The sequence below is a fragment of the Melospiza melodia genome, chromosome 1 (assembly GCF_035770615.1).
Source record: "Melospiza melodia melodia isolate bMelMel2 chromosome 1, bMelMel2.pri, whole genome shotgun sequence".
Lineage (NCBI taxonomy): Eukaryota > Metazoa > Chordata > Aves > Passeriformes > Passerellidae > Melospiza > Melospiza melodia.
The window spans coordinates 83339629-83363124 of NC_086194.1; the positions used below are offsets into that span (position 1 = coordinate 83339629).

Sequence of the window (23496 nt, forward strand, 5' to 3'; positions counted from 1 at the left end):
GTCTTGCAATTATGTAAATAAGGTAAGTGGTTAAGATTTAGATCTAGAATAATAATGTTAACATCATTGTCCCTTCAATAAACAGCAAGCAAGTTTTGGATGTAATGTTGTTTTTGCTCTGTATGTTCCATGCCACAGAAAAACACAGGCAGACACAGAGATGATGTGGTATTCTTATTGTATTTAAAACAATATTTAGCAGCGTAGCTCCTGTTGCCTTTTACATGTGTTTGAAGGAAAGCCCTGCTTCATCAATGGGAATGTGTCAAAATTTTGTAATAAAGCATGCTGTGTAATATATTTAAACACAGTCCAAATTAATTAAAGTGTAGTGGACATGAAAGATACATACTCAATGTGACATTTCAAATAGGGAGAAAATATGATAATGAGCTATTTCCATGTGTTGCCATCCTTCTGGTTAAATAATACTTCTGTTTTCAATGAAGCCACTGAGCAATAACATTCATTTTTGGAGTTCCACAGCGGTTAGAACTGATTGTATACAGGCTGTAATCATTATCCTAATTCTGCCCAGGAAACCCTCTCTCCCCACCATGGAGAAATTTGGAATAAAAAGTCTCATTCCAGGAAAAAGAATTTCCAAATAATCCTGGGCACCAGATCAAAATATGAGCTCCAAATCCGTTCCTTTTTCTTAATAAGAATCAGCACTTTGAAAAATGCTGCTCTGCAAGGAAATAATTGCATTAGTCAGCCTCTTGGCACTGGCGTGGGCTGGAGCCTTCTCTTAAAATGAGGCCCAGCCTCGCCCTGCAGTGCATCCAAATCCCCCAAAGATGCAAATAGCCCCAAGACCCTTGGCTTTGTTCTTACAGGCAAAAAACTAAAACATGGGACAAAAGGACAGAAAGCGACCTGGAAACACAGTCTGTCTAATGCTGAGGCAGCCTTGGGTAAGACAGGCATCTTTTGTTTGCTGAAGAGTAGAAACCAAAACAGGAACTGGAAATAAGAGGTTACTGTTTTCATGCTGTCCTTTCCTTCTGAAGTATCTGATCACACAGATGCAGGGTCTTTAGCTAACTGTACAGACCAAAGGACTGGTGATGCATGATTATGTATTTGCCTCTTGACAGGATCATAGTGCTTATGATCAGGACAACTCCAATGCTCAGGCCCTGACAAGCACTAGCAAGATTACTTCGGTTGCTCTGTGCTGGAGAGATCTTGCATTTAGTCCAGAGAGTAAGCCTGTGTGTCTTTCATTTGAAGGATTTTTAGAATCACACCAAAATATTCCTTTTTATTAAGTCTCTGCTTATCTGGTTGTCTGATTTTCAGCGGTGAAAAGGCTGCACATCATTGGTGAGGGATGAAAGACAAACTGGACTGTTGGAACCCTGGATGGAACCTTGGACTCTTGGAACCCTGCATTATTGGATATCAAAAGTGCAATGCTGGAGCCTTGATCTACAGGAACAGAAACAAGACTTGCCTGGCACTGAGACATTAACTCTCAAAAAAAACCCCGATCTAAACTGATCAACACCCTGGAATTCACCAGGAGGTAGGTGTTGAAGTGTTTATCATCTGCCTGTTTTGTCCTTACATTGTTTGAACTTTTGAGTCATCCACACCACCACCACCAGAACTATTTCCTTCCCAGAGCTCTTCAAACACACCAGTTGTAAGCAATATAGAGCAGTCTGTAATGTAAACTATTAAGATTAGGGTGGAACAGAATGGACAGCTCATTCCTTTGTTCAAAGACTACCAAGAAACAGACCTGTTTCCTGCAACACAGGAAGAGTACTTCATTTCCAAGATAGTTGTATGCAAAACTTTGCATGTTAGCTCTGATGAGTTCTATTGGATACCCAGGAATGGAGTCCCTCAGTGAGGTGGATGAGCAGGGCAGGCAGTCAGTGGCCACCCGCAATGCTCCTGCTAATTGCTTTGTTGGCAGTGCATTTCAGGTGCTCTATATTCCTCCCTCTTTGGGCTAATATTGTACCAACTGTTTTCTCCTATTCAGCTAAAGAACAAGAAGCAAATGCTCCTTTGTGGACTGATATTGACCTAATGGGAAAACACTATGAAGATGCAGCTTTCAGTCATCATCTGAATGTGGTAGAGGAGGAAGATGCTTTAACCTGTTCAAGCTAAAACTAAAGGCAGGAATGTGCATGTGTCAGTAGGGAAAGCATGTGACCTCACTATGCTAAATCAGAGCTTGCCAGAGCCCTCACCACCTGGTAGAGTCATGGATGAAGTCAGATTTTGTGTGCCCAATCAAGATCATCTGCTCTGTGCATTAAATACCAGACTGTGCTGGGTTTTTCTGCATTTAGATTTAGTTCTTCTGCTGCTGGAGTGTTCTAGTATAGTAGTCTCAGGTGTTACAAGGTGTCTGAACAAAGAACCAACCTGCCTTGAGAATGGTTGCTTCAGAAAGAAACACAATGGGTAAAGTTCAGACCAATAGGGTCTAAGTGAGCCTTGCTGCTCTGGTGTGCACCTGTCTGCCTGGCAGCCTGGCAGTGCCCAGAAAACACCCTGAGGGGAAGGAGTGCTGCTGGAAAAGGGATTACCATGGGGTGTCTTGTCCTGAAGAAGGCAGGATTATCCTCAGGTGAGATAGACGTGCCGTGTGTTTGGGACTAGCGAGGGATAATGATAATAAACCTAATGTCTTCTGTCACCAAAAAAAGAGTAACTCAGGAAGAATGTGTAAATTAGCAGAGGCAGTGTGAGATGTTTAGGGCATTGAGGGTGTGAGAGTTTAGTACTGGTCTGAAATTTTCCACCAAGGTGTTTTTTCTGATGGGAACATTACACAGTATTTTTAAATGGACAGAGTTTTATGTGAGAAAGACTCATCCTCACATTCAGAGAGTGCTCAGTGTAATAAGGGCGTGTATGTACCTGTTCTTCCCAGTCCTCTCTTGCTTTCCAGTACCTGGGACAGGAATCTGAGATTTAAGTGATGCATGCCCCTTTGCCTACTACAGATCAGACATTGATAATTCACTACAGCATTTTCTGTATGTTTGTCCTCGTGAACAGGAGCTACACTGTCTCAGGCTGAATGACTGTTGGCCCTCTGGCTTTGGTAGTTCAGAGATCTCTGCTCTTTACCAAATAGAAAATAGGAAAAAAAAAAAAAAAAAACCTTTTCATGGAGTACTGGGAAAACTAGACTTGCTTCTGATCAGTGCAGTCACCCCTGGCAGAGGGATGGTGGGAGCTGATTGAACAGCAAGAAGAGAAGAGAGTGGGTTGCAAGGCAAACCCAAGAAAGCTGTTTGATGCAGCAAATGAGGGACAACTGGTGGAATGATGCATGGAGGGAGCAGCATCCAAGAGTAGAAATAATACATCATGTAGCATTGTTACTTGGAGGAAGAACAGAAGTGCCAGCTCCACAGATCAACAACTCAGACAAATTAAAAAACTAGCCCAGGAGAGGTTTAAACAGAAGCAACCCAGTTTTCTTGCATTATGCTCCCAGAGAATGGCACTGGATTGAATAAGGCCCATGGGAGCACAGAAGGCAACTGTTGATAAAAACCTGTGTGAGAGAGAGATGAGGACCCAGGCAGAGCTGCTGGGTTCAGAAAAGGGAGGATTGAAGAGAGCTGCAAGGGCAGCTGCTGATTTGGACCATTCCAAACATGAGGTAGGATCAGGAGACTGTGGGGAGGGCATAAAATGGGTGAGACTGTAAGGAAATAAATCTAGCTGGGAGAGGAATGAGAATAAATAACACAGGACCTCTGGTAAGTAAGGGAGTGAGAGGACATGATATCTAGAGAACAGGCAGAAAAGACAGAAGGAGGGGGATTGCCTTTCTAATTATGGGTATCTGTAACTTTCCTGAGATATAATGGGCAGAAGATGACTAACAAATGGCTGAGTCACAGAAACCATGTGACTGAGATTCTAAATTCATCTGTTAAGGGGCTTGAATATTCACACAAAGCTTAGAAATTTTCCTCTAATACTATTCTGGTGCAGGTGATCCTAAACTGCCTATACCAAAAAAGCTTTCCAACTGTTATTTGGAAATATCTATCTCAGTAAATTAGTCAATATTCATGTTGGCAGGCAAGTATATTACCTTATTCCTCCATTCCTGGTGGAGAAAGCCACTTTTGGCCAACTAAAAATTTGTCCATTTTTATCCATAGAACCTTCTGCAGGGAGCTTTATATGGAAGGTTGTTTGAGCCTTCACCATAGCAATTTGGTAAATGATGTTGCTTAGAATCAGAACAGTGTTCTGCCAGCCTTTGTAAGACAACATATTAACTGTCTACTACTTATAGGATTTTCAAATACTTGATGTGTCATGAAATAAGAAGAATGTGTACCCTCTGTTTCAAGGTGCTGACTACTACTTTATTTCATGCAACATTAGTGCTGGCAGAAATCGGTAGAAGCATCAAAAGAAGTTACTCACACCTTGCACTCACCCTTGTCCTCCCATGAGACTTAGATTCAGGAACTGATGTAGGTTAAAATTATCTGTTGTCCTGGCCATCATCTAATTAATCAGGTACAATCATAGTTGTTTGAATTATTTCAGATAATATGTTTAGGAGAAAGACATAAATGTGAAATTCCACCCCCTACCCCCTGCCCCACTGCTAAAGAATGGGATAATTTCTTTTCCTTATAGCAATTACTGAAGAAATACATTCTGATGAAAATCAGGATTAATGTCTCTCCCCAGCTGAGCTGGAGTTTCTGTGTGCACAGTTAGGGAGATTTGGATAGCAGTGAGCTTTTGTGAGTACTGTTACATTAATGAAGTTTCCTTCCCTTTGACTTTGCAATCTCTAGTTTACTTGAGATGAGTGAGTTGACTCACTTCTCTCTTACACTTTTTTGTTATAGGGAAAGAGCAATAAAACAAGCAAGCTGGCTACTGAGGGCAAATCTAGAGCAAGCAGGCTTTTAGCCCCAGGTCTAGGACATTAGTCACATGCAAATGGGTGATGATAAATCAGTGCCACCTGGCTCACAAAGCTGCCTAGGAAATCACCAAATGAAAACATGATTTTTAAAACTAGACAGCTCATCCCCCTCAACATAAAGAAACAGTCCTGACTTCCGTGTCTAGCAACATTTTTCAGAGCAGGAGCTGGACTTTTCCACATGGTTCTCCTCGAAATTCCAAGGAGTTACCTGACTCCTAGTCCTTCATTAAAAAGCACTCTTCTATCTCTTTTTCCTAAGAGCCAGAGAGTCTCAGCATCTGATGCCTTTATAAAACAGCAGAGAGGAGGTGGTTCTGATTGTGTTTCTTTGTAAAAAGTTTCGCTGCCACAATTCCCTGGATGGTACACAGTGCTCTGAGCTTCTGCCTGCACAATAACTGGTTTTAAACATTTCTGTTTAATCAAGAGTGAAGTAAATGTCAGAGATTCAATGTTCTAGATCAGCAGTTTCCAACACTGATACATCTTAATCAAGCAATTAGGTGCCTTTTTTTGTCATTGTTTGGTGTTTTCCGCGCTGGAGAAGGGAACAGATTTGCTGCTTTGCTCTGATGACTGCTAGCAGCAGTGTTTGTTGTTAACAGAGACATGTACACCTAACCACCAGTTGGCAGGTGTTAACACTTTGTTACTCGCTATTCCCACATGCTGAGGATTGTGGGAAAGCTGTCAAGCTCTCTGTCTTGTGTAACACTCAGCTTTTACAATAACAACAACAACATCAACAAGCTCTGAACAAATTCAGCAGCTCTGTAGGAATGCATCAATGCAGCGCTAGCAAGGGAGACAATAGGATGGATTCTCCTGGCTTTGATGGAAGATAATATCAGGCTTTGTGGAAAGTTTGAGATATTTCCTTACCTTTGCTTGAAAGCAGGCAAATGGAAGCTGAGTGCTCTTTTTTTTTCTTTTGTTTTTTAATTGGTGATATGTCTTGTGTTTAGAAGAAACCAAGAATGCATTGTGTGTGCCCCAGCATTTCTAGTCTGCATCTGACATTTGTACTCGCCCATATTCAGGAAAGAAAGCCATGAATATAGCATTCAAACTGAGGAAATAGCACAGAAAAGGATAGGAACATTTGTCTTTTTTTTCTTTTTTGTTTTTTTTTTTTTTATCTTTTGGGTCGGGGGTGTGACTATCAAGTGAGAAATGAGAATTTCTTTTAGTATGGTACAACCTTTCTGCCAAGCTTAGATGTGCCAAGAAGCAAACATCCTCTGTGAGCCCTAAGCATTATTAAAATACTTCTTTTTCTCTGTTGCTTGATGTCATCCAGGTGCTCAAACAGTCTGCCTTTGCAGCTACAAAGTCATGGTTTTATAGCTGAGTAATCCAAAGAATTGATTTATTACTGAAGAAGTGAGTTTTGATGGATTTTTGATTTACATGAAGATAGTAAAGAAGAAGGAGTGGGAGTTGCAGGGCAGCTGCAGCTGGAGTACAAGATAGAAACTCAAAAGAGCAAGTGGGCCAAACAATGCAATGGATTAGATGAGCAGCCAGTTTATATGGCTGATTTTAATAGTGCTGCACTGCATAACTGTACGCTTTCCTCCCAAACAGCATAATACTGACCACTTCTTGAACCTGCAGAATTATGCTCTGTGTGAGGAGAGATTTCATGCATTTGCTTTTTGATGAGAGTGCTTCAGATGATGGGAGCATGATCAAAGGAGTGATCATGGGTTTTCTGGCATGTAGGCTATGGCTGGGCTGCCTTTGAGCACATTTCCAAGTCTGGGGTCACTCTCCGGTTTATCTTGCATCCAAACTGAACACTCCTTGCACTGTGGATGGGCTGGGTTCAGGATAAGGCATTTCTCGAGATACACCCATGCTGACTTGAGTCTGCTAGTGCCTGTCCTGTGAAACATGAGGAAATGCTCCCTGACAGGTGGGTGGGCCAAGTTCTTTCCTGGAAAGGTTCCTACTGCATGACACGGATGCTCCATGGGATATGGAGGACGTTGAACAGCAGGTTCTCAACAATACAGTTGCACAGTCATATTTTAGTGGCCTGCCCCCAGGTCTGTGTTCCACAAGGCCGTGTTGACACAGCCCTGAAGACAGTGACTTTTAAGTTAATTTTAATTTTGGAATACAGGTTTGAGCGTAGTCAAAAGTTAGGGGCTTAATGAAGTGGGAAGTGCAAGACAACTGCAGAAATGAATGGATGAAATCCCCTGGGCTGTGTTTTGCATTGGGTGGGATTCCAATGGTCTCTCCCAACTTCACAGGTCCCTGAATCGCTGCAGAAAGCAGGTTTTTTTAATGGACTTAACATTATTTTATTGACATGAAAATCATCCCTGTACCTGTGCACTGCTTCAAAAAGCCTTCCTGCTTGCAGGGCCACCTCCTGCAAGCTGGTTCTGAAAGATCTGTCTGCCAGACTTGGGGGTGAGAGGGAGTAATGGCTCACATACATCCGCAAGTTGTATTTCCTAGCTTCAGATTTCTCTTAAAAATTTATTTGCTCTTGTTTGGCCACAGGAAACCAGTCAGGGGAGTCACTAACATTGGTAAGATCAATACGTAGATCAAATATTTATAAACATCTATTTTGTGTATGCATGGTCCTGGATTTGTTCCTGCACATATTAAAGGATATTTTGTCTTTTAAAAAAGCTAGAGAGAGAAATCTTGTTGCTTAGGAAAGCCATGGGGAAAGTGAGAGGAGAGAAGACTGACCATTTCATGAATGGGATTCATAAGGTGGGTTTAATTTCCCCTATACACCCACCCTCTGTTGATCAATTATCTTGTGCAATGCTTGTCTTTTTCAAGTGGGGACATATAGTGTGATGTGTAGACTTTTCAAGGCTTGTTTTTGAGGTATTTAGGTGAAAAAGAAGTGATTTGGTGCAATGAAATTGCAGATTTAATTTGAGAGTATTGCTACAGGCTGACAAAAGACCAAGTTAACAGGCAAAAAGAAGGCCCTTTCTTGAGACTGGAATCTGTCCTCCCACCTGAAGGCTTGGCATAGCTGTGAGCACAGTCCCATCCACTGGCACTGGGAAAAATCCCATTTACATGCTGGCTAGTGGCATTTCCCTCTGCTGTGCAACAGGTTGGAAAAGATACCTGCAATTCCTTGCGTGTTCCTCCGTTGTGGGCTGAGATCTCCCTGAAACATGGCAGTGGCTTTGCTGTGGTCATATGCTCTTCTCTGCAGTTGCTGTTTTCTGCTTGTACTGTGGAGGTGCCTGGAGGACTGGAACAGAACTGGTTTGGGCTGTGGGCATACCCGGGAGTCAGTTCCTCCTTAAGGATTAGAGCTGTTGTGCTGATCCTGCAGACAGGAGACCTATCACTTAAGCTACTTGCTTATATGAATTATCTGAAGGACTACAGCTGAGCTTCATGGCTTCTCAGCATCTTAGCTGCCCTAGTTTGAGCAAAGTCATCAGCATTTTACAGGGGATTCATATTTAATTTGGATTTTTTGATCTCCATAAGCAAAACAAGGAAGAAAAGATTTCCTGAACTTCTGGCAGGATTTCTGCACATTTTTTCCCCTTCTTTAGCAACTTCATTTGTTTCTCTTTTTCCTTCTTCTTTTTCCCACCCCACCCAGCCTTAAACAGTGCCGGGAAATTCTGTACTTACCCAGCTGTACTGTCTGAGGAAAGCCAAGCTGTTTTTTTTCCATGCATCAAAATTATAATAGTTTAAAATTACTTATTAACTCTCCGAGTTTCCCAGGGAGAAGACATCATATATTTAACTGATATGCCCCTTGTACTTAGACAAAAGGCCAAAGGTTAGGGCATGTGGATACACATGACAACTTTATCCAAGTCCTTAAGGATTTCCCATTGACTAAGTCACAGTTTCATTCTTGTTTTTTTCCAAGTGAAAATAATTAACATGACTCAAGTAAAATGAGTTAATTTATTTTCATTGCAGGTCTCTTCCTGCTGCAGACTCTGCAGTCTGTGGACAAAGAAGGTATAGTTGTTACTCAGATGGCTGTCTTGCCCCAAAACATGCAGTGATCACCTCAAACAGCTCGCCTCAAATAGCTCACATCAAACTGGGTCATTGCTTGAGAACGCATACTATGAAATAGTTTTAGAACAAGTTGATTTATATGTTAGCAAATGGATCAAATAAACATTTCCTTGTGTGTAACCACTGTTGCTGTGTTGATGACAAAAATGTGTTACGGATGTTTCTGTGTCACTTCATAGAGTGTGACTTTTTTCTTGCTACTATTACATGAAGTTCCCAAACACTGCAGTTCTGTGGATTACTACTCTTTTGCTCTGCTAGGAAGGGAAAAACATTTGTTTGGACTGGCAGGAAACACTGTTATTTAATTTACTGTGCTTTTTGGTGGGCATAGTACATGTTGTAGGCTATGATTGGTGATTATTCCCTGTGTAATCCTGCAGCATTCACAAGCATCCACACCCACATCAGGATGGTGAAACCTTTATCAATAAAAACATTGTGACCTAGAACTCAGTATTATTGCGTCTGGAGTTTCCAAAATGTCTGGGGAATGCTCAAGCAACAAAAAATGGTGCACCAAAATAGAATTCTGCATGAGAAAGCCTCCAGGCTGCAATAATATTTCCTCAGCCACCCTCACTGTTGGGCCCTTCCTGGCAGAGCTGGACCACGTCCACAGGTCATGTTGACTTTGTCTGGATTGATGGTGTTTCAGCAGCTGTCCCCTGCTGCTTTCAGGAAGCCAGGTTTGGAGCCATTAGGTGAAACAGCCCTGTAAGATTAAGAACAAGTGCCAGTGCCTGGCATGAGCAGCAGTATGATTTTGTGTCTGAGAGAATAGCATCCAGGAACATGCATTGTGCTCATACCCATGACTGGGTGTGTCAGAGGAATCCATGGGAAGATACATGGAATCTGGGGGCAAATCTGGGGCAAGTAGGTCTCTAGTTCCCTTGCTCTTCTGACTCCATAGAGACCTCCAGCAGATGTGGTGCATAGCTCCCAAGTCATTGCCCAGTTCTTGCCTTATGGCTGTGTGGGTTCCTTGCTGGTTTGAGATCTGTGCCCACCCTTGAGACTCTGGTGGCACAAAAGTTCTGCTGCCTAATGCGCTGCTTGCTATGTTGTGTAGGTTTCAGGAAAGTATCAGAAAAGAAATGGAAAAGGGGTCCGAATTTCCACAGAGCAGGCAAATTAATGAAACCTGCTGAGCCTACAATAATGCCTCAGAAATCTCATCCTTTCTCCTGTGTTTGTTTATAACTCACCTGCACTTCACTGCTGGACTTGGGACTTGGAGCTGAAAAACAGTTTTTCAAGCAGCAAGTTTGAACTGTAGGACTTGGGGAGTAAAGGAATGGTCTTCTCTCGTCCAAAGGTCACTCCTTGAATACAGATGTTTCACAGACCTTTGCTTTGATACCAATTAATTTTCTGGATTTTTGAATAGTTGGATCCTAAGTGGCAAATACTTGGATCCAGGTGGTAACTGGTACAGATAGCAGAAAGTGAAAAGCAACTGTGCTGCTTTTTTTTTTCCTTGGGAACTTAAAAATTCCAATCTTGCTGCATTAAACTAAGTCATGCAGAAATGCTCCAGCTGTTCTTTGCACTGTGGAAGCCAAATTCAGCATTTTGATGGGGTTTTTTTTCCTTTGTTTTTGAGAGACCAGTTGTGAAACTGTTTGATGTCTTAGGTAACAAAATCATACCTGTACTCTCCTTCCAGTTATTTGGGTTTTCCTAGTTATTTTATTTAAGGTGGTCTCCTTACAGGTCATTGTGTAAAATACCAAGTTCACCAGGAGGTAAACTTGTCAGCCTTCTTTGCAAGCTGGGATGTCCTGTAGCACTGACAGACTTTTAGTCTTTTAGACTCCTTCTTCTTTTTCACTGAATACTCTGATGGCAGCTGAACTCACAAGAGTTTTGGTCAAAAGAAGTAGAACACACCAGCAAATAATTCCTGTGGCATGAGTTCTGTTTCCAGTAAGAGTTTTATTTGCTACAAAGTGTGGTGAGCCCTTCTCAACTCCCTCCATTTGCAGGAATAGGCAACCCTTATTTAAATACTCCTAGAATCCATTGAAGTGGTTTTTATTATTATTTTGAAAATTAGATGTACCCTATTTTTCCTAGCAATTTGCAGGTGTAAGAGTTCTCTGAAATGTAGACAATATTCATAATGGTGTTTAAATGAAGGCTTGTGTCTCTGCTTAACAATGAGTTTTCTGCCCCTCACTTCCTTCTCAGTGCATTCAGGAACCGGAGCACTGAGTTTGGGAAGACTTACTCCATAGCATTGATGCCTAGAGCAATGTTTATGCTGTGGTTTCTGGATGCATGATCAGGAGAGCAGTACATGCTGTATGGAGCAGCTTGTACCTGAGCAGATGCAAGGATTGACCTAGACACTGGGTAACCTCGTGCTTACATGCCACATGGGTTAGTCCCCTATCCCTCCAGTAGCCATGGATTTTCAGTGCTCAGTTCCTGCTGGTTTCAAGGAGCAGAAAGTGATCTGTGTCCATTATCAAATTATGTAGAGTCCTTTCCACAGGGCTTGTAGTTTCAAAGTCATGCCTCTTGTTTCAGTGAAGCTATTTGAGGATTCCCAGGGTTACTAGTAATTTTAATTTGAGCCTTTTTAACTTAAAAGTTAGTCAGCTCTCATAAGGCCCGAGCCAGGTGACAAGTGAAGGTCACAGCAAAGTGACACGTGCAGCAATATCTAGCCTGTTATCAGTGACTGCACCAGGCACAGTTCAGTACCTGACCATATGACAGCACAGTAGCCTGCTTTGATCTTCATTTTCTCACTTTAATTGGGTGGCCTTTCTCATGTCTCTCCCTGCCTCTAGTCTTATTAACTTGTGAGCGTGGAATGGACTGGCTGAGATATCAAAAGACTGGGTACTTAAGATGAGCAAAACCATACAGCAGTTTGTAGTAATTCAAAGAATATGGAAGCATTTGCACTTTCTGATACCACCTGCTTGGTGTGCCAAAGATTGTAATGGGAACAAAAAGCTTGCAAGTTTTGGGATGGGGAAAAAAAGGTTTTCTGTGGAAAGAAATTAAAGAAAAGGGCAACAGAAGTTGTCTTGGGATGTGAGTGAAACAGAAACGCTGGTCAGAAGCTGAATGAAGGAGGTAGATCTAATTACAAAGGAAGGTTCTTAGCAGCCATTTAAATTGCAGATACTAAGCCCTGCTGCAGAGCTATAGATTGGGCTGTTGTAGGTAAACATGGAAAATGTCAGTCCAGTCCTTTTTATGGGAATTGCCAGGATCACAGAGATACTCAGAGAGAAATTTATCAAATACTGTTATCTCCGGATATGTCTTAATAATATTCTTAATCTTCACTATATTTTCTCTTGGGCCTATATGCTGCGTGAATATTTCTTGGCATGCCTACAGATCTCTAATTGTTTGTATATTTGGCTTGCCTCAGGCCTACTTCAAATGAATGTATGCAAGAATCTCTGCTATGTATGGGACTATTTAAGTGCCATTACCATACCTGTGTGGTATTGTTTACCATGTGTCATACCATTTAAAAAAAAACAAAACCCAAACCACTACCAAAAAACCAAACCAAGTCAAAGAAGATCCAGAAGAGGAATCCTGTCAAGTTTTTGATCAACATGATCTATTAAGCAATCCAGTCAGTGATATTCAAAAATGTTAGGACTACATCTGCACACTTAAAATTCTGTTGGTTGAACTAAACCACCACTAAGGCACCATATTTTTTCAGAGTTACCTAAGAGGGTGTAGGGCTGTGCTTGCAACTCATCTAGCTCTAAGCTACTTTGTCCAGTAGCACTGAGTTCAATGTGGACAGAAGTCTTGCCTCTGAAACTTGATAAATACACAAGAAATGCTTCCTCTCAGCTGATCTTATTCCTTAGTCTGAATCATAGCTGAGCTATTGTTTTGGTTTTCTTCCTTCAGCAGTCCTTCCCTTGGATGTCAGCATTAAGCATGTTGCATGAAGCTGTGTTTTATGTGCACTGGAGAGCCCTAGGTGCCTCTGGGGGTGGGTAGTCAGTGACTTAAATGCACCTGCAGCAGTGGAGACTGAACTGGGGAGGCAGAGGCAGACACAGATTAGGAAATTGGGCCCTCTAGGTAGCAAAAGAATTTATGAAATACAGTGCCATAAAAATTCTTCTGGGGGTGCCTCAAAGGATTGGCATGTCTCTTTTGTGTATTATGTAATTTCTGGCATGACAGAGAATGGCAGCCCCATTTTTCAGTATTTAGGCTTATTTATTGTGTGTCACTGTCTTTGAGTTGGCTGTTCCAGACAGGTGCCTTTGTGTCATTTCCTTATTCCTGCAGTGTTGTTCTGCCTTGCTCTTTCTGTGTGGAAAAAGAAGACAGGGTGAGAAAAATGTGCTGGTGGTGTTTGCCTGAATGGCACACTACAGGAGCTGGATTTCCCACAGAACATTTGTGCCCATGTGGCACCAGCACCCGAAGCAGGGCAGTTTTGTGTGCATAACAGAGCTAGTAGAAATCTGGCTGGTCATGTCTTACACACTCTGATTCAGGCAAAAGTGCAGATTATTAGGTTCAGTGCTGCACCAGTGGCACACTCAGAAATGTTTGGCAATGGTCCTGACAGTGTTAGAGTTAAGACTACAGCAAAAAAAGAGACTGAGCTGTATGGATTTGCCCCATAGAGTGTACATGGTCCTTAGACCACTAGCTGATCCCCCTAAATGAAGTCATACCATGGTTAGTATCCCCGACTCAGTTCCTGTTGTGAATTCTCTCTGAGGGGTCAAGTTGGACAGAGCTCCAAACTGTTCTAAGTGGTTTGAGTGCAGTGATGTGCTGAGTGGGCTGGCTGCAGTCATGCTGAAGTGCATTTGTTTTCAGTTCTTCAGCATATAGGAGCCTCCAGCCCTAAAGCAATGGGCAGACTTCCCAAAAGGCAGGGAGGCAAGCTAGAAGAGTGGCTGCTTGCCATTTCTTTTTGATCCATTCAGGCTAAAAATCAGCTTTGCATGTGAAGAAAGAGAGGAGGTCTCTGTTGGCTGCTTTTCAAGAGGCTTTCACCTTTCTTCTCCTCACTTCTGCAGCAGGGTGTTGTGACTTCTTTGCCCTTTTACATACCCTTGCCTCATCACTGACCTACCCTGTCTTTAAAGCTATCACTAAGAACTGGTTCTATCTCTCTGCCCTGACCCCAGTATCTTAACCCACTCTCCCCGTGCTCCCTCACTTCTCGTTTTCCTCTTCTCTCACTCCGTTTCACCTCCTGTTAGGCAAAATCTGTGCTCTGTGGAATAGAGGCTGAGCGTGGGCTGAGAGGAGAGAAAGTATTTAGACACCTCTAAGCATAGTGTGTCTACTTGACAAATAGCCTGGTTATTCTGGATGAAGAAAGAGAAACAGATCTGATTCTTAGCCACCACCACGGAAGTCCGTGCTGCTGCCACACTTCAGGCATTGCTCAGTTCCCGTAAGAGGAGCAGGTCGATGGGAAGGTTTCTGGGGCCAGCGTCCAAAGCACTCCCTAAGAGTCTCTGGGAGTGTCAGCAGATTCCTCAGTGAGCCAAGAGAAGGGCCTCTGTGCCTGGCCGGGCTGGCTGACGGCACCTCTGAACTATGCGTAGGATTAGCTGTTGTCACACGCGCAGCCTTCCTGTAAAGCCAGGGTGTTCAGCCCCATCCGCTCCCTCGGAGCCTCGCTCTGGAGGCCTTGGATCCAACCCCGGGTGTTCAGCCCTGTCCACCCCATCAGAGCCTCGCAAAGCATCGGGCTCTGGAGGCCTTGGATCCAACCCTGGGTGTTCAGCTCCCTCCACTCCCTCAGAGCCTCACAAAGCACGGGGCTCTGGAGCTCTGCAGGCCTTGGATCCAACCCTGGGTGTTCAGCTCCCTCCACTCCCTCGGAGCCTCGCAAAGCACGGGGCTCTGGAGGCCTTGAATCCAACCCTGGGTGTTCAGCTCCCTCCACTCCCTCAGAGCCTCACAAAGCACGGGGCTCTGGAGCTCTGCAGGCCTTGGATCCAACTCGGGGTGTTCAGCTCCCTCCGCTCCCTCGGAGCCTCACAAAGCACGGGGCTCTGGAGCTCTGCAGGCCTTGGATCCAACTCAGGGTGTTCAGCTCTGTCCACTCCCTCAGAGCCTCGCAAAGCACGGGGCTCTGGAGGCCTTGGATCCAACTCAGGGTGTTCAGCTCCCTCCACTCCCTCGGAGCCTTGCAAAGCACGGGGCTCTGGAGGCCTTGGATACAACCAGGGCTGTTCAGCATCAGAGCCTCACAAAGCATGGGGCTCTGGAGCTCTGGAGGCCCTGGATCCAACTCAGGGTGTTCAGCCTCGTCCACTCCCTCAGAGCCTCGCAAAGCACGGGGCTCTGGAGGCCTTGGATCTGCTGGTGCAGAGCTCTGGCTAGCACAGTATCTCTGAGTGGGGAGAGAGAAGGGCAGGAGTTGTGAAAGAGGCTTTTTCATTTCATTACTTTCTTCCCATACCCTGGATCCTGTCTATGGAGAGCTCTCAGCAGACTCGTGGACCTGGGCTGCTGTGTGAAGTAAAAAAAAAGAAAAAAAGTGATGGAGAGTGAGAGAAAACCAAGGGAATCCATTTAAAATGCCTCTGCTACCTCATTAATCTTTTGCAGCAAATAATATATGTAAAACTTGGGCTAGCAAAGTCTCCAAAGAATAACATTTTTTTTGGTGAAGTTTTAACAAATTAAAGAAATAAATTAAGTCAATAGCACAGCAGGAAAGTGCTTGAGGCCTCCAGGATTTGTATGTTTTACCATTGTTCTAAAAATAAACTGGGGGGGAAAAATTTAAAAGTCTTTCAGTTGAAAAATAATATTTGCTTTAAGTAGCCATGTTTGGGTTTTGCTCCTGCACAGTACTTCAGCACCTTCCCTGGCCCTGAGGCTGACTTTTGGAAAAAGAAGGTGGAAAATAGTAGAAGCAGAGGTCGCAAAGCCATGTGGTGAAGGGAGAGGCATGCTGGGCGTTAGCGGGAAGGGTGTAAAGCAGAAATTAAAACCCTTGTGCCTCACCCCACTGTGACTGCTGAGACCAGGCATGTGTTAGAGATTAGCAATCAGCTTACTGGCACCCTTAGGCCCAAACCAGTGGGAAAATTTCTGACAGATTTGGTCACTTTTGGAAGAGAGGTGGCTGGCACCCTCCTCTCTTGCTGTACTGTAGATTGGTCGTTATTTTAATGATCAGAACAAGGCTTCCCAGGTTACCAGAAACCAGAGAAGTTAAAGGCTGCCTTCTGATTTTCCTTTTCCATGCTCCTTCTCGTAATTTGCAGGACTGACCTGAGTGTGTAACAGCATTACAGCTCTTTTCTTCTTCCCTTAAACTGACCACTTCCCCTCTCATTCCAGCTGCTACCTACTAAGACAGTTTTCCACTGCCTCTTCTCTCCTCCCCGGGCCACCTCTTCCCATCTGCTGCCTGCTGTCATTTTTTCCAGCTCCACCCAGGCCTTGCCTCGCTCTCTAGCCTGTCCCAGAATTGGAACAATGGCTTTTTGATCTACAATCAAAACCTATCATTTGATCAATGATCTGCAGGCAAACAGCACTCTGGAGAGAGGTCTACATGGTGGGTAGGTGCCTAGCTTCTTACTTCCTTTACTAGAAGAGAGGTATCATAAAGTTCTCCTACTCCAGCCATTGCTCATGCTGAAACTGAATGCATGCACATTAAAAAAGAAACTAATTGAAGGATACCCTCAGAGTTGCAAAGGCAAGGCTGTTGTTTTCTAGTAGGTAACCTGCAAATTGACTCTAATTGTCCTGCTACTCACACAAATTTCTCAGTAGGGGGATTTATGTATCTATATGAACAGTATAAGGAATCACTCTGTTCTTCTGCACAGCTTTTTGTTGATAGACCTCTGACACTTGTCCTTCTAACCTCAGTTCCCATCCCTCCAGCATTCTCTCAAGGGACTGGACTACCGATTTTATGTAGGTCACCTGTGCATGGAACAATCCCATGTGCACGGCCTGAATACACACGTACAGGCACCCTCATACATGCACATGTTTGACAATTCCAAGTCAGCAAGTGCCAAAACTCCAGATACTCCTGGTATCTTCTGTTAGTCCCTGTGGGAATGTTTTTCTGTCATAGAATTTAATTACACACGCTTCTGCTCTTTTCCTCCCTTTCATCTCTGCCTTATTTCGTGCACAGAACGGGCTGTGCTTAATTACTGAGCAGCAACTCAATATTTAGTTTTCTCCTTACTGCTCACTGTGTGGCCCCTACCCTTATTGATGGGACAACATTCAAGTCCTTCTCTGATGAGAAAATGGTTGATTCCCTCATGAGCTTTTCCGTGTCCTCATCATTGCATGTGTATCTGTGGCTACATAAAGCTGTATGGTGGAACTTGTTCTGATACTTGTTCCCAGACCTCTGAAAGTGCCCACTGACTGCTTTCACTCTTGGGATGATTTTAGAATAGAAAAATATGCCTGACAAAGCTGTGTAATTTGCTGTAAAAGGAGGTAGCTATTTTGTTTTTCTGCTAGTGCATGTTCTGTTTTGTTAGGGAAGCTATGGGGGAACAGCAAGGTGTTTTATTCTGCCTGCTTCAGTTCTAAAGACAGGGGAAAACTACCCCTTCTCAGGAGGGTTTTGGGAGGGAAGGAGAGCTTTTACAGAGGGCAGGGTGGGACATCCTATTCTACCTGACACATACCCCCAAAACTGGAGCAGAGCTCTTGGGAAACTCCCAAGCATGGCACTGGGCCATGACATCCCCACTTGGCCCTCATAGAGCATCTCCTGGGAGCCAGCTGGAATGGTCCAGGACTTGGAGCTGCACACTGAAAACTGCTGCACTTAGGGAATGTTTGGGAGCTCCTTAGCATGTGAATACCTAACAGATGGGAAGATGAGGTGGGGAAGGAGTGGTGAGGACTGTTGGGGTTTTTCTGTTCCAAGTTTTGTGTTCTCTTTGTTTGCAGTTGCCTGAACTCACATCTGTGCAGATCCTCACCCCTTGGCATGCTTGGGCTGCTCACATTAAGGAAAAGGTGTGAGAAGGCCACCTCAGAGTGCTGGCCAGCTTCAGATGCAGTTGCAACTGCAACCAATTTGGAAGCAGCTGGATTTCTTTGGCCACATTTGCCTGTGTTGGACACTGTTAAATCCTAGTGGCAGTCCTGGATCTGGGGCTCTGTAGAAAACTTCTGGCTCTTGCTGATTACTGTGCTGACTCCTGAGTATTTTGGGGAGGCAGACTCATCATGGTGCTGGCATTTTCCCCCGAGAAGAAAGAAAATACATTTGTTCCTCTAGGGCTACAGCAGCAAGCACTGCCTGTAAGGAGGATTTGAGATATTGTATGGTATTGGACCTGAGTGACTCAGAAGGATGATGCTTAGTGGGCTGAAGGTGACAAAGAATAATCCCATTTCTCCTGCATTTTGCTAGTCAGCAAAGTGTCAAAAGTATTGCTGGTTGGATAGGACTGAGACCAGATCAGTATTTAACATATACCCCCAGAAGGCTGTGGAGAAGATCTTTGAGACAGGGATGGATGGTTGTAAGTGTGGGCTTATATGTGAGGACGACTGAAACCAATGAGGAGGATGCCAGATGTTAATTGAAGGAGAATAAATGTTCTGACATCTATGATGTTTTACTGAGGTTCTCCTTTCCATCACCTTAGGAGAATGTTTTGTGTTTTAAAGGCCAGCAGGGGTATCCAATCTAAGACCTTGTTGGAAGTCCATGACCTAATCCAAGTATTCCAGAGCAGGTGACTAGACAAAGATGTCTTCAAGAAGCACTCAGCTTCTTGAAGTGTGGGAGGCATCCTTAAGCAGCCATCATTTAAAACATGGGGAAACATATTTCCATGAGTGATATCTCAATTCCACAACTGTGGGAATAAATAAATACTCATTGCCCTGCCTGCTGTGGTGTGCAGCCAAGTCTTGGCAGGAGCTGTGGTTCAGTCTCCTCTGAATTGCCAGCTCTCTAAGCAAACTCTATGTTATTGAAACAGAAGAATCTGTTTTCCACTGGGATTTAAAACAATTTGTGATGAATGCTGGGAGTTTTTGAGCTACCAGATTTTGAAAATATCCTTGTTAAAACGGGAAGGATGGGGATTCTAGGGCATAGAAATTTTGAGTCAGTGGTCTGGATTTGCTCATCATGTGAGTAGAGGGGAGATCTGCAAGTGGTTTCAATAACCAGGCAGCATTGTTTGTCAAGACAGGGACAGGGATGCCTGGCAGACTCCCCTGTAGCACTCACCATGTAAGCGGAGAGCACTTGTGTTGTTGCATGTTCCCCTCATCAATCTGATGCCTGATTCCAGCCTGGAGTATCAAAAATCTCTAGCAACAGGTTTCTGGCCTTAGAGGGAGAAGGGCAAGGAGGTGGACTTGCAAGAGGCTTATAAGGTTATGTTCTACTAGACAACTAATATTTGCCTTTGTTTCCCGAACAGTGTATACCAGCTTAGGGTAGGTTCTCTAGAAGTGACCCTAGGACACATGTGGGAAGCCAGGCTATTTTGAAACTGAGAAATGCTTTATGGCCAGCAAACTTAGAAAAAGATTAAATTTTTGTTAAAAGAGGGCAGCTTGGAAATTGTGTCTGGTTCCGAACCAGAGCTTAATCCCTGTAAAGGGCAGATGTGGGGTTAAAAAGGGCTGGTCTAGGTAAAGGATATTCCCCATACAGCCTTGGATTTGAGGCTGATTTCTGTGATAAGAACCATCTTTAATGTAAAGCTGAAAAGATATTATAAAGATGAAACAATTGGAAATAAAAGAAGCTTGGCCAAGTTTTTTATTTACATGGTCCATGTAAATCTGTCTCTTGAGCTGTAGTTATTGATCTATTTTTACTTTCTTTGCTTCCCAGAGGCAAAGTAATAGTTCTATGCCAAACAGGCCAGTTTTCCCAGCACTTACCAAAAACAGCATGATTTCCTCAATGGCCAATGTCACAGAAGTTGCATGTGCAAAATTTTAGAGGGTTTTTTGTAAGCATCGATGTTGTGGACAGAAAGGGGCCAGCTAAACCCCAGGCCCTAGATAAGCTTGGATTGTTATCTACACTTAATATCATGTTTTTGTGATCTAGGTTCCTCTCTGCTTGATGTCTTTCCAAGATTCCCCTGTATTCATTTTATCCTTGACAGGCTAGTGAACATCTACAGGCACTGTATCAAAAGGTTTGCAAAGGCAACAGCTGAACATAATCTTCACATAAACACAACATACCATGGCTACATAAAAATGGTTTTCTTCATGAACAGAAAAGTGACGCCTATAGCTCTGAAAAGCTTTTGACTTAGATTTTTCCCTAGAGTGTAGTGAAGATCAAGTTATCACAGCTGTGATCCTGTAACATGGTGAGCTGGGCTGTGGAATCTCCCAGGTATATACCTACAGCTTGGCTACTCAGAGGATTTTGAGGTTTATGTTGGGAATGCCCTGATGGGTGGTATGCTGCCAGGGTTTCATGACTTGAGCCTTCTCCAGCTTACACATAAGAGAAGAAATGAGCTGCATATTCCACCCCTGATGCAGTATAAGCATACAAACAAATGTATCTATCTCTGCAGGGCCACATTCAGATGCACATGTTGGTTCCTTAGTGCCAGATCCTGCTATGAACTCCAGCTCTGCATGCTGTTAGAAATGGCAGAAGGAGACAGATATCTGTATCTCTACACATACACAGGGTTTTATCGGTTTTTTTGACCTGCAGCATATGGTGATGTTTGCTTAATCCATAGAAAACTCACATACCTCTACATGATGTAACAGGTAATTTCCTCACAGCATGCAAACCATGGTTTTGAACTGGGCTGTATTTGTTCCTAGATCCTCTCCACTTCTGCTGCATAGATAGGCAGGTATGCTTGGTATTTTGGTTTTTTTTTTTTTTTCTTTTTTTTTAATCTCCTAGAAAACACATAAATAATTCAGAACATATGCTTTATGTCAACTGTTTCAATTATTTTATCTCTATAAAGAGGGCAGAGGCAAACTCCATTCAGACAAGCGCAGGGAGGAAGATGCACAGTAAAATGATGGCTGGGGTCATGCACTGATATATTTTTGACTGGAAAGCCCAGCTCAGAAATGTGATACCTGTATTTTAATGCTTGGGCACTGTGAGTTGCTGAGTGCACATAAAGAAAGTTGAGAGCCCTCTGAGTGCATCTGTGCAGTCACTATTTGTCCGTGACGGTGGGTCAGGATGGGCTTCCAGATGTTCAGAAATCCCACACAAGTATGCTGTAACAAGAGACTCCATTGGAGGGTGCTAAATTTCTTGGCATTCCCTAGGAATTCAGCCCCTTATAAAATACGAAGTTTGGGTCACTTTTCGTAACGGTGAAGCCAAGTCCAAGCTCCTGAAGTCAGATGGAAGTGCTCTGTTGAATTGAAAAAGGGGTTGGAGCCATAAGATCTCATCTTCCATGCAGATGTGGCTGTTTCTTTTGCTTTTCCATCTCATAGATTCTTGACTGACCAACTGCTGAGAGAATTCCTAAAGGTTACTTTATTTTTCAACACACCTTACATTCTCCCCATAGTTCATGTCAGAGCCCTAGTCTCTTTATATGGAGATGTTCCCCCTTACCCCACTGACTGTGCTTCAGCATTGTTGAGACACCCTGTCCTTAGCCCTTTGTGGCTTCTTGGTTTATTCTAATAACTTCATGAGCTATATAATGTTGTATATCTTGTGACACAGTAGACTTAAACCCATTTCTCTTTTAGCAGGGTGATAATAAATGTCACCTCTACTTGTCTGCCACTCAAGTCTTGATATGCACTGCAAAGCAAAACAAACTAGGTAATACCCTAGGCTGTCCTGTCACAGCATAGAACACAGCAGGGCAATTCCATCTTTCAAAAGACCCATTCCTGAGGATTATTTATCAGCCCTTTTTCAAAAACCTGTTTGAAGGACAACTCACCAGTGTTGCTGTGTATATCCTGTCCCAGTATCTCATTTTTCCTCAGTTAGAAGATCCCCTCATGTCCAACACAGCTGTCTTTGATGTAAATCTTGTTCTCTCCTCAGTGGCCTCAGAAGCAATCAGTAACAACCTTTTATGTACCAGATAGATGGGGGACCCTGTAACATAGATGCTTCTGCTGTAATGTAGAACCAGAACTCTGGGGGCCTTTCTCTGGCATATATTTTACATCTGCCCTCAGAGAATCTGTTACTTTCTGTACTTTGATACCCCAAAAGAGTGCTGTGAGGGTACATTCATTGGTGTTTCCCAGGGCATTCAGATACTGCACTGACAAAGGCTACATAGGTGAACAGAGAGAGAGAGAGAGAGAGAGAGAGAGAGATCAGGCATACATATATTAATCTGGTAAAGGACTGATATTTAACTCAGCAATGCCCCCAAACAGATGTCAAAGACTATATTATCAGCATGTCTCTTATCTCTGGAATTTTGTTTTGTGCTGTCCTGCTTTACTGATTGCTTTGTGGTTTGTTTTGCAGCTTCCTGGAAAGGAGAATTTTAAGAACAAGAACAGAAAAAAAGCCTGGTAAAAGCTGTAACTGGCTCTGCCTGTCTGTGCTATGACAGCCAACAATATCACCTGCTGATGATTTACAGATTCCTGGGAGATGTGTTGTTGAGTCTCAAAGAACTGGAACAAGAACAACTCGCTCAAATTGCTTCCCGTGAAACGGCATAACGTATCCACCCGCTTCATACTCTCCTAATTTAGGACACGTGTAGTCTGTAACGATGAACTGGCCAACTGATTATGTTGCTGTAAATCTCGTCCCCCACCTTACAAAACACCCCTGATTGACCCCTTTTTCATGATAGCTCAGTGCAGCATTTCCTGTCCACTTCTTGAGAGGGAGAAAATCAGCACCAGCCACTTGCAAAAGCACTTCTCAAGAGTGAAAAATGCAACATTTTGTTGTTTTTATTTCACTGGGCAGCCTTTTCAAGTTCTGTGACCCATTTTTGCTTCCCTTTAAATTGTGACCAGTATTTATTTATTCCTCTTTGAACACAATAACTTAATTAAGAAACTAATCAGCAGTGTTGAACTGATCTTTCAACTCACCCCTGTCACTGAAGGAAATTTATGAATGCATAATACAAGAAAGATCCTATTATCTAAAAAGCTTTCTACTAAAATCATTTGGCATCTAAAAAGTAAGACTTGAAATTCTGTGCTAAATTTATAATGTAAATATGTGAACATTATTTATAGAGTCTGAAATGTACCCCGACTGAATCTAACATTTTTTTTTCTGGACTTTTTATTAAAAATAAAATTGTCACAAGTTTAAAGGATTGAATTGTATATTTTGGAGTCTGAAGGACAGATTGTAAAGGTACCTCTGTAAGAGAGAAAAGTTTAATGGTTTCGGTTGCCTCTTCCATCAGTGGAGAGATATTGGCATGTTCCATTTTCTTAGGCACTTATCTTTGCATGGAAATTTATTGGCTGATCTTCTCAGCAGGGCATTAACAGAATGCCTGTAGTTAGTCATCATCATCATCATCTGTTATTCCCAGTTCCCTTGG

At 43.1% G+C, this 23496-nt stretch overlaps 1 long non-coding RNA gene across 1 annotated transcript; it reads left to right on the forward strand.

Annotated features, from left to right (window-relative positions):
• The first annotated feature begins 1002 nt into the window (after window positions 1-1002).
• Window positions 1003-23161, forward strand: LOC134420125 (uncharacterized). Its single transcript, XR_010028250.1, has 3 exons — window positions 1003-1209; window positions 1306-1531; window positions 22446-23161. It is a non-coding gene; the product is annotated as an uncharacterized LOC134420125 (long non-coding RNA).
• The last annotated feature ends 335 nt before the right edge of the window (window positions 23162-23496 follow it).